The sequence below is a fragment of the Urocitellus parryii genome, chromosome 1 (genome assembly GCF_045843805.1).
Source record: "Urocitellus parryii isolate mUroPar1 chromosome 1, mUroPar1.hap1, whole genome shotgun sequence".
NCBI lineage: Eukaryota > Metazoa > Chordata > Mammalia > Rodentia > Sciuridae > Urocitellus > Urocitellus parryii.
Window position 1 is genome coordinate 101,154,894 of NC_135531.1, and position 11,847 is coordinate 101,166,740.

Below are 11,847 nucleotides of genomic sequence, written 5' to 3' on the forward strand. Positions count from 1 at the left end.
CTGCTTTCTCTGAGTGCCCTCCTCCTCCACTACCGAGCACCCCACAGCTCCTGCATTTCCTTGAACATATCTACACTCTCTTGCCCACACCTCTGTTCTGGCTGTTCCCTCTGGTGGGACCACTCTTGCTCCCTTCCCTTTGCACAACTAGCTTGTACTTAGTTTCAGCATCTTGCTTGAATGCTACTCTTCCATGACACCTTTGCTGGCAGCCCTAGACTGGATTGTGAACTTCAATTATGCACTCACAGAGCACCCTGACTTCTACCATCATGGCCTTATCACTCTGCATTAGAATTGTCTGGTTTTTTTTAGTAGATGACAAACTCTTTACAATAATCTGTATTGTTCAATGTTGTAGCTGTGGCTCCTAGCAATGACCTTTCAAAACCCACAGTGGTGCTGAAGAGGCAGTGAGATGTACTTTCTTACAATTTTTGTTCAGAAGAGATATTTAGCATAACAGTTATATGCTTCTTGGGTACCTTCATGACACAGGGACTGCAATGAGCACTTTCACACATCATCCCACTTAGTCAATCCAACACCTTTTAGGAGTAGGTACTACCAAAATCCGTATCATTAATTCAAGAAGTAAATATCTCAGAATCTAAATTACTTGCACAAGGGCATGAAGTTTTCGGTGGCAGAGTCGGGAAACAACCTCAGTTTTATCTGATGCTAACAGTAACTGCTCAACAATGACTCTCTACTGTACACGTTTTCTGGAGGGTAGTTGAACCAGTGAAACCTCAATTAATGTGTGGAATGAAGGAGTGTAGGGATATATATTTATATTTATAACAATAAAAACTAATTTCTTCTGAGCTGTAACTCATACCCATTTTCTTTTCTTTCTTGTTTTCAATTATTTTCCTTTTTAGTTTTTGATGGCTCTTTATTTTATTTATTTATAAGCAGTGCTGAGACTTGAACCCCATGCCTCACACATGCTAGGCAAGCACTCTACTATTGAGCCACAACTCCAGCCCTTCAGTTATTTTCTAATAAGCATGAATTCAGGAATTTTTTTTTCTTTGCAAGTATAGTTTATTTTGGGAAATCTTTGCTCTTTCCCGGACATTTCATGATTTAGAAATCTCAAAGTTCACTTGGGTTTGAAATTACTTTTTTTAAAACAAATTCGAATAGCAAAAAATGCTCCATATTTTTTTCCTGTATAGACATGGTACTTTTCCTTAAAGTTATTTTGTTCTAATAAAACAATTTCTAGTAGTAACTGTGCAGTATAAGACTTCCAAGACTTTCCCATCAGGTGCTGACTTCTTATAATATGGGAGAACCTTTCCTGTTTGTATATACAGACAGAATTATGTACCCCACATACATAAGAAAGTCTTCTGTGTAGCAGACCTAACTTTTCACAGAACCAAGATCTATGCTCACTATTCCTACAGGAAATACTAGAAATGACAGAAAATCCAGGCAAAAGTAATATATTTTGTAACAATTTTCTTCCAATGAATAACTTATACGTACTCTCCCTCCACACATTGAACAGGTAAGCAGTGTCCAAATTTTAACTGTTACATGAGACTCAGAATGTCATAAATACTCGCATTTCAGAGGTGACAAACATGTGTCATTCCAATTAGGGGAAAACTTCATCTCACAGGCTGCTAACACCTGGCTCTGAACATAGCATAGCATACACAGCAAATTGGATTTTTAAATAAACCTGTTCATGAAAGCTTATATAGTAACTACATTAAATCTTATTTTCACCCTATTTCATTAAAAAGTGATCCTTTCTACCTTCTTCCAAGGTAGGATATTGTCTAAATATAATCTGACATTTAAGAACTTTGCTATTGGATTAGAATAAAGAGCTATTAATGAGATTCCTAAATGCTACAGAAGTTTTGATGGATCAAATTCCTTAGGCAAGACAGACCTAATTGATTTCTTCCCCAATTCATCTTCAAACATGGGAACATCAAGCAAGATAAAGGCTCAATCTAATAGGCTTCACATCTTAGTGGGCATTGTGGTAATGTTCTTAGCTATTGTTTTACTTAACACTATCTATAAATATTCTTTGGGGTGGTGGACACCAAAAGCCCTACTGTCTTTCCCTTTAATCCATATTTAAAAGTTTGGGAGTACTTGAAAGCAGCAGGTAAGCATGGAACATCTTCCTGGAGTACTGATTTTGGACATTTAACACTGAGGAAAAAAGGCAACATGAAATTCACACTCATTTCTAACAGAACTTCACGTGGCCCATCAATTGCAGTTTCCTTCAATTTCTGAATGCTCGCTTTAAAAGGGGGTCAGTCACCTTTGCCATCAGGTAAAAGCAACAACCACCTTTTGAAATGTCTATTATCTTTATGTTGACAGTCTCCTGAGTGCTGGAGTTCTTCCCCAGGTGACCTCACCTAGCCAGGGTGAAGGTGGGGCAGACGTTGCTCTAACCCAAGCACCATTTATATTTACACCTCTCAACTCCTAACCAGTCACATCTGGTTTGTGTGACATGACTCAAACAGGCATAAAAGCAGACACAAGGACTTCAAGTGAAGTCACACATCAATGACAGTTTAGAAACTGAGATGCACAAGCTGCCCTACTCTACTGGTTTTGAGTGCTTATAAACAAGGGAGGAGTTCACTAGCTTAGATATTTAATACAACTTTATTCTGATTCTAAACAAAAAGGAATGGGAATGACAGTAACAAGATTCACCACTGAACATTGTGATGTGACAGTAGCAGTCATATTCGAAACTCAAGAAACAAGTGCATTCCAAACAGCTAATTATGCAGGTCCAAAAAATGCAGGAATTTTTTTAACATTCGCTCTGAGGCCCATTCATCTCCTTCAGCATTCCATAAATAAAGCACACGTCTGCCCAGCTAGATTTTAGTAAAGTGGCATACATGCAGCACACTGACAATTGCCTATAAAACTAGACTTCTGACGCTGGGCTTCAGCTTCATCTCCTCACAGATCATCGTCCTTGTCTGGTAGAGCAGTTGTCTGAGCAACCTCTAAATCATGCTCATATTACGCTGCCAAAGCCGGGTCCGTGCCAACCTTTGGTGGGGCAAGAGCAGGCATGGCAGCAAACTCCAAGTCAGGGTCTCCATGAGCTTTCTAGTGAGCCAGAGGAAGGGCTTTTCAAAGTTGGAGATACTTTTGGCTGAGATGTCATAGTGCTGAAGATTCTCTTTCCCTAGAAGACAAAAGATTTTGCCTTCACTTTCCTGTTCTTAATGTCCACTTTGTTGCCACACAACATAATGGGGATGTTTTCACACACTCTACAAGATCTCTATGCCAGTTAGGCAAGTTCCTGTAAGTAACTCTTGATGTCACATCAAACATGATAACAGCACACTGGGCTTGGATGTAGTAGCCATCCTTCAGGCCACTGAACTTCTCCTGGCCCCCCGGGTCCTAGACGTTGAACTTGATGGGTCCTCTGTTGGTATGGAAACTCCCTGCCCAGGGTGGCTATATACTTCTTCTCGAACTTGCTGGTCAGGTGGTGCTTCACTAACATCTTATTCCCTGGGCTGCTGTCGCCCACCAGCAGGAGCTTGTACTGCGTCTGCGGCTCCCCCAGTGTGGCTATCGCAGAGAACCTTCCAGAAGCTGGGAATATTTTGATGCTATGTCTATCTTTTATTTGAGGCTGTAGAAATAAAAAGTTCCCATAATTTCCTAGAATCTTTTCCCTCTCTCTTAGGTAAACCACGGCCAACTCACAGGCTGAGTAATAAGACAGCACTTTATGTTGTCCACCTTCTTGTTTCCCACTGTAAATAAAGGATCAACAGAGCAGGAAGGAGTTATTAGAGATAATGAACTTGAGTGACAGAATTCATAACCATAGAAACAGTAAACTTCAATCATGGAATGAAATTAGAGAATAAAATGGAGGATCTTTGCCAAGATAAGATTTAAAACAAAAAATATTTTTTTCGGGAGATTATTATATATACAGTTTCTCAAAGTGATTGTGTTTGTAGAAGTGGACAAATCAGATACAACTGAACACTGAGTTGGATTCAGCAAATCTTGGAACATTTCCTAACTATGAGGCATTGTGCTAGGACCTGGTTATAACTATGGAGTATTTTCTTATTGTTATAAAACCTCAGCTTTCTAATAACAACATGATTTGCATATCAAACCAAGAAAAAATAAAGCTTTATCTTATATACATAGGGCAGAGTGACCTTACTAAAACTAAACTCCAATGAGGTCTATTTTTTCTGCTAACACATCTAAAGTTTTCCTACCACTGTCATGTTTAGAACTTCAAGCTGTTTTTCATACTATATTTGGTTCTTCAACTGGGCACGGTGGCACATGTATGCAATCTCAGCCACTTGGAAGGCTGAGGCAGGAAAATCATAAGTTTGAGACCAGCCTTGTCAATCTATGGAGACCCTGTTTAAAAATAAATTTAAAAAAACAAACAAAACTAAAAATAGCTGGTGACAGAGCTCAGTGATAGAGTGCCCTTGCTCTGTGGTAGAATATATCTTCATTATATTCTCCTCCTGAATTTCTCAATGAAAAGAATGATGGAAACAAATTAACATGTATGATTTTCTTGAATAACTCCTCTGTGCCAAACTCGAGTTCAGTGTTGTACATTTAATGGTAGGCAGGATGATGCTATGTGGAAAGTATATTCAATGGGGGAAACAAAGGAGTTACACAAACAAAATATAGCTCCTAAAGAGTGGTGAGACAAGAAATTAGGGTCTACAGTGGAGAACGGAGGGAATGGCGGGGGCGGGGGGGAGGACAACTTCAGGATAAAGGTTGAGATAAGGTCACAGTAAATGTGAGCTGAGGAAGGTGAGATGGTGCCAATTGAGGTTTCTGGAAACATGCATTAATAAGGAAGAGCTATTCAATGTCCACAGTGGGGCGAATTAGATGTGATACTCAAATAGCAGAAGGCAGGTGGGCTGGAGTGGAGTGAGCAGAGGAACACCAACCCTAGATGAACCGGACAGAGAGGCAGGGGACGGACAGCACAAGGCCACGCTCCTGGAGTAGAGTGTCCTTTTACTCTAAATGCAATGGAACCCAGTGGAGAAATTTATGGCAAGAATGACATGGTCGAATCTGTCTGTTATTAAAGTTTGTGTTGAGAGCCATATGATTTAGATTTTACATCTTAAAAATTCTATGTATCTGGACAAGACTGTGTCAAAGACTTTCTTATTACTTCATCCTTCTGTCCACTAGGGGGCTCCAGAGATTGTCATGATATTATGTGGCCTCCTCTCCCAAGTATCTTCGCTGTGGCAGCCTCCAACAGCTGTTTAAGACAGGAACACCAACAAAAGAGTGAGCATAACTGAATGAATAAAATATTAAAACATCATCCGCTCTTTTAAACTGCAGTCATTGAAAAGACTACAAATTACAGAGTAATAAGGATCATGTTTTTCTACAAAACTTATGATATATCAAGCCTGTACATGCATTAGAACTGATTAGTTTTTTGATGAAAGTGAACCAACAGAAGAATGATTTATACAGCAGGTATGAGAAACATTAGTACATAACCTGGTTGTCTGTTCATTGAAATCACAACTTTTATAATTGCCAGTTTCTGAGTGCTTACTCTGTGTTGCCTAACAACCTATCAAATGCATTTTATATGAACATACATACATATATGTAAAATGCATTATATACATATAATATCTCATTTAATCTTCCGTCAATCACAGGTGACAGAGATGACATTGGTCCCTTTACTGAAATTATAAAACTAAAGATCAAGGTCTCTAAATTGGCCACTATCTCAGAGACTTAAGTGTCAGTGTGAGCATTTGGTGAGACTGTGACTCTAAACCCTCCACACCAAACAGAATACCACACTGAAGAAGTTTCCAGGGCCTTCAGGTCCAGTCTCAGCCCAGTTTCTTGAAGTTTCCGTTTGTTTGGCGATTAAATGAATATCAGTATGTCCTCAGGGTGAAAAGATAATAATAGGTTCAGCAAATTTATACTGCATGCCCAATGCCATGAAGATAATTAGTTTTGTGAACTACTAAAAGTTACACAAAACAACAAGTTTTTTTTGACAGGTGCCTGATATCCACTTTAAAAACCACACCCTCTGTCAAAAAATAAATCTCTTAAATAGTCTACTTTTTTCCTGAAATTGAATGATTTTAGCTCTCTTTTGCATCTTGCCCCAATTTCACATTAAATGTTAATTTATAGCAAAAAATCTTCCAGACAGGATCTTTGTACCACAAGAAAAGGTACAAAGAACAGCAGCATGGCAAATAAGTGTCTACCCAGCTCTGTCACTAACTCACTTTGGCAAATCCTTTCTTCTGGACCCCAAATGCAAAATAAGCAAGTGAATTAACTACAGTTGAAAGTTATTGTAAAATACTAGGGAAGAACTAACCTATGTCTGAGATGAGAAAAAGAACAGGGAGAGGCTTTGAGGACAATGCAGTTATCCTGAAATATTCCTTTAATGAGTACATTGTGAGACTTGACTCAGTAGACTACCAGTGCTTTCACAGTTATTTGAGATATTTAAGATACATCAAGCACCATTCTAAGAGTTAGTTGTAAAAATGGTGTACCAGGCCCGTGGAGCTTCTGTACTCTCTGGAAGTTTCCATCTAGATAGATCAAACAGCAGGAGTCTGAAAAAGACATTCAACCACAGACACATGAACTGCTTGTCCAACACAGTTTCACATTTTTTTCAAGTTGCCAATAGGAAATGGAATACAAAAGTCTTGTTTCCAGTTTCTCTTTACAAATCTGAGTATCTGGCATTGCCACGTGGCAGGGAATGGTGAATATAGAAGCAGTTCCCACCAAACCCCCATACGAGGCTCACACTGTCCTAGTTTCTCTGCCCCACCACAGGTCCCTGTCACACACCCTCACCATTTTAGAAGCAACTGATGAGCTAGTTCTCCCTTGACTTAAGTGTGTGTCACTCCTGGATTAGAGTAAAGCAATAACAAGTTATTTCCACCGTGTTGGTCATTACAAAGAGAATTAGAGGAAGCAGTCATAGCAGAGAATATGAACACTTAACACCCGCGTTGCCATCTTCTTTGCGCTTCTTATCCCTGGCACCCACTTTCACAAAGAGACCGTGAAAGGTAATGAAGACCATGGGAAAATTGGAGCAGGGAGTCAGGATATGTGGGTCTACACAATGTTCTCTCCTCTCATTGTTAGGCTACACTGGGCAATATTTCCTGTCTCTGTGCCACAATTCCCTCAGCAATAAAATGAATACATATACCAGCCCCATACTCCTTAGAGGGTCTTTCCTGCGAGAACCGGTAAAATTCTCATTCTGTTGGATTTTCCCCATTCCCCAGAGAAGTCTTAAGGGAAGTCTTGCCTCTCCGCATCTCAGATCTGCAGGCGGCTACCTGCCACCACCACATCCACCCCCAACGCAGCGCTACGCGGGTCCTTTCCAGGGGTCACTTCAGGGAAACTCAGCCCCAGTCCGGGAAGTTGGGGAGCGCTCTGCGACGGGGAGGCTCTGGACCCGGCCAGGGCGCCGCTGGATCCCCGCCGTCGGCTTGGAACCGCGCCCACAGCCCTCTCCTCCCGCCTAGCTCTCCCCGGGGCCCTTGTCCGGCCTCTGCGGGAGACGCACGGTCCCCCGGCGACTGGCTCTCACCCAGGCGACTGCCCGACGGTTTCTGGGGAGGGCGCCGACTGGGACGCGGGTTGGCAAGCTGCTCCTCGCCTCCCTCCCGGGTCGGGGAACCGCCCCACCTCCACGCGCGCTCGGGCGGCGCTCGGACCCTTCCGCAGCTGCAGGTGCCAGTGAGCCCCAACGCAGCGCCACGTCGCCCTGCCCCGCGCTCGCAGTCGCCGCCGCTGTGTCCAGGAAGGTAGGTGCCTTTCCTTCATCTCCTTGCTGTCTGAGTTTTCTTCTCCCGCTCCCTGGATGGAAGCATCTTTCTGAGCTGCATGGGAGGAGTGAAGGATGAATGGGGACCAAGTGAGTGGTGAGATGCATATATTCCTCCTGCTCCTACTGAATAATAAGGGCCCTACTGGGAAACTAGGAAGTTAAGTGTAAAGAGAGATAAGAGAAAGGCAGCCGGGTGAGATAATCCACGCGACCAGAGGCAAGATGGGACCAATCCTAGCTACTCTGCACCTCACCTGCTCCCTGAGCCCCACACTGACTCAGGCCCAGACATAGATTTCAATAAATATTTGCTAGGTTGAGAGGTATTTCTTCTTGTTTTCCCTATCCAACTTCAAAATAAGCAAAATCTACTTCTGATGGTTTTCTTCAGAACCCCACAAGGCTGCAGTATTTGAATATGTTTATGTGGGAGAGTAAAATATGTTGTATTCACATAACGGACTGCTGTATGTCACTTAAAAAGCAGAAATCAGTCTGGTGGGGTGGTAACCCAGAGAAATATAGGATCACATGCTCTATGCCAGCCTTGCAATTTAACAATACTCTCAGCAACTTAAAGAGACCCTGTCTCAAAATTAAAAATGAGAGGTGGGGATGTAGCAAAGTGGTAAAGTGCCTCTGGGTTCAAACCACAGTACCCTACCCCCTTGCCCCCCCCAAAAGAAAGCAGAAATCAACATATATGTACCCCTAAATCTTAAAAATATAATGGCAAATGAGCATAGCAAGATGCTAAGACACTTGTCATATGACATGTAAAATTGTAGAAAGTGGAGTGTAAAAGGTACACCAGATTCATGATTGTGGCTGTCTTTGGGAAGTATGATGGGGAATCAATATGGCACAAGGGTTAATGTGGAAATAATATTTACCTATAATTTTTGATATCTAAAAATAATGAAGCAAGATTGAAAATACAAATAAAAATTACTAAGTGTATTGTTAACTTGGATGTTTTTCATAATATTTTCTTATTTCAAAACTCTGTTTCTTCACTGGATTGAACAGGGGGAATGGAGGAAGGGAGGGGAGATGGGAATGGGAAAGACAGGAGAATGAATCTGACATAACTTTCCTATGTTCATATATGAACATCCTACCAGTGTAACTCCACATCATGTAAAACCACAAGAATGGGAAGTCCATGTATGTGTGATATGTCAAAATACACTCTACTGTCATGTATAACTAAAAAGAATAAAAAAAACATCTGTTTCTAAATATTTCTCAATTTAAGTGCCCAAATAAAGAGAAATAAGATATATCTCTGCCCATGTTGTGACAATGCAATCTAAACAGTTCTATCAGAAGTTGCCGCCTTCTTGCATGACACTTCATGTTCTCTAGTTCTAGAAGATGACACCTCTTTACCCAGAAGCCTTAGCTGCACAAAGAAGTTCACTTCCTGCCAAATCCCAAGAGTATTGTCCAAAGGTGAAATATTGATATTGGAGAACTAGTCTGCAGTTAATAATCTGAAAATTGGCCTTGTCGTGGTAGAATCTGAACACTCCCTGTGTTCCTGCAAGACAAATTTCTCTTCCTTTTTATGTGTTCTACATTTAGGATTTTCATTTCTATGCATGGAGGCAGCCTCTTAATGCTTATCTAATGCTGTTGAATTAAAACCAGGAGATGAGGAAAAGTAGGGTATTTGGTAGAAGAGAGACCTACAGTTCTACTGGCTTTTTTTTTTTTGGCAGAATGAAAAGAATGCCTCTTGATTTTTCCAGCCAGAGGAAGATTGGTTTCTTTTTGGTTATAAGGCTGACTTATTTAATTTAATTAAATTAACTAAATTTAACTGAGGGAGAGACAGAGGAGGGCAATCCTAGATGGGATTGTGTAGGTTAGGCCCAGTGGAGAAGATATTAAACCATCACCCAATAATCCAACCTGCTGCCCCTCCTCTAAACATCCACAAAGTGGTCTCCCCATGTATGTATTTTCTTCTCACTAAAAATCACTGAGTCTGTGTGAACAAATTGTCTACACCTCAGAATGAAACTCTTTGATGTGAAAAATTGTGATAACATTCCTTCCTCTTTTTCCTTCTGATTTGACAACTTGCAAGGTCAATGCTTGGTACCTTTTATGTCACAGCAAGACAGGCTACTTGAGAAAAAACTCAGGTATGAAGAAAAATACGAGAATGATAGGACTGTAGTGTGGTGTAAAAGCTACAAGTACTCAGATTTTAGGCGCAAAATGAGAGAATATAGTCCCAGTCTATAACATTAACAATTGCAATTCCTTAAAATTCATGTTCTCCGTTCTCCTTAGGACCAATCACTTCGTTAGAGATCCTTATACTATTCCCCTCTTGTTAGAGACACAAAGTGCATCTCACTTGCTTCTTGATTGCCTTTCCTGCAAGAGTTTAAGGTCTTTTTGATTTCTTAATCTAGAAAGACAATTGAGTTTTTCTGTCGTCCTGGGTCTCAATAATTCCACTGAGCTTCCTTCAGCCACCTATTACCACCTGCCCCCATCCTCCTCTCTTTCATCCCATTTAATTGGTTGTTTCCTAATTGCTGACTCTTTCTTTGCTCTCCATTTAATGATTCTTTTTAAAGTCTATAAGGCATTTTGCCAGCAGTTGGCTTTTAGTATGAAAAGTAGCATTTCCTTAATGAGTCTGCTTTCCAAATGAAAGCTGTACTTACATTTTCCTAATGGGGAAATGAGCTTTTCTTCTACACTTGCTGAGGGGCTTCCCAAGTTCTTTTTCAAGAATTCATCCACAATGCATGTTAAGTTGGACCCTTGCTTCAATTCTGCCTCCAATCTGTATTTCCTTCAAGTGTAAAAAGTCTAAGAGGAAATCAATTGACAGGTGTGTAAAAAGTCCAAGAGGCAATCAATCGACAGGTGTCAACACTTAAAAAAATCATGGACCACTATGGAAAACTGCTATTAGCAAAGTGGCAGGAGCTGATATTAATTCTTTCTGTACTATGTGCCAAGCATCATGTTAATCGCCTTGTAGAAATTGTCTCATTAAATATATCCATGAGCCATCTTTGTCCCAATCAAGAAATTTTCTCAGACCATATAGCTGAGCTGAATTTTAAAATACTATTTTGTAAAATGGTCAGTTTTACTCTTTCGTTAATTGAAAGATCTGGTCCTCTGGTCCCAAGTTTCTACTTGGTAACAATCTCTTCATCTTAGAATAGTTAAGTCCTCACCGTGCTCTAGTGGTCAATACCTGATCTGGTTTGCTCATTTGCATGAACGCCTGCCACTTAGAGCCATCTGAACTTGAGACTCCAGAGGAAGACAAATTATTTCCCCATTCTGGAGGCCAGAGGCTAAGTAACTGTTCTCAAGCTGTGATCGTTGTTGTCAGTTTTAGTACTGGAACACGGCCTACTGACTGTCCTTACCAACTCCAGAGAAAGTAAGATTCTTCATTGTTATGTTGTAAAGGGGAACAAAGCCATAACTGCATAATTTTGAAGGATTTTAATCTCTCAGATACATCATTTAATTTTAGACAACAATTACTAAGCACTTATGCTCTGAAAATACTTTGCTGAATAAATGTATCTTAGGCTATGTCTATGTACCTCAATACATAAAGGCATGTATTTTCATAAATGGTGTAACATATACGTAAATACTATATAATGAACATTTAGTCATATAGGAGCTAGTCATATATAAAATTATATATATATACATATACATGCGGGTATATATGTGTACGTATATATGTATACATATACTTGTGTATATATGTGTATACACTTATGAAGAGTTGAATGTATGTATATCACATTTAAGTCTCCTTTGAGGTAAGGACCATTATCATTTCCAAGTTCAGGGGAAGGAAAAAAATGAAACACATTTACAGAAGTTTACCCACTTTCTAGTGTGGTAAAGCCTGACTCAGAACTTGCTTCTTTTAC

At 40.3% G+C, this 11,847-nt stretch overlaps 1 pseudogene; it reads right to left on the minus strand.

The window, feature by feature from the left end:
- Window positions 1-2,967: 2,967 nt before the first annotated feature.
- LOC113179778 (GTP-binding nuclear protein Ran pseudogene) lies at window positions 2,968-3,351 on the minus strand (annotated as a pseudogene).
- Between the last annotated feature and the right edge of the window lie 8,496 nt (window positions 3,352-11,847).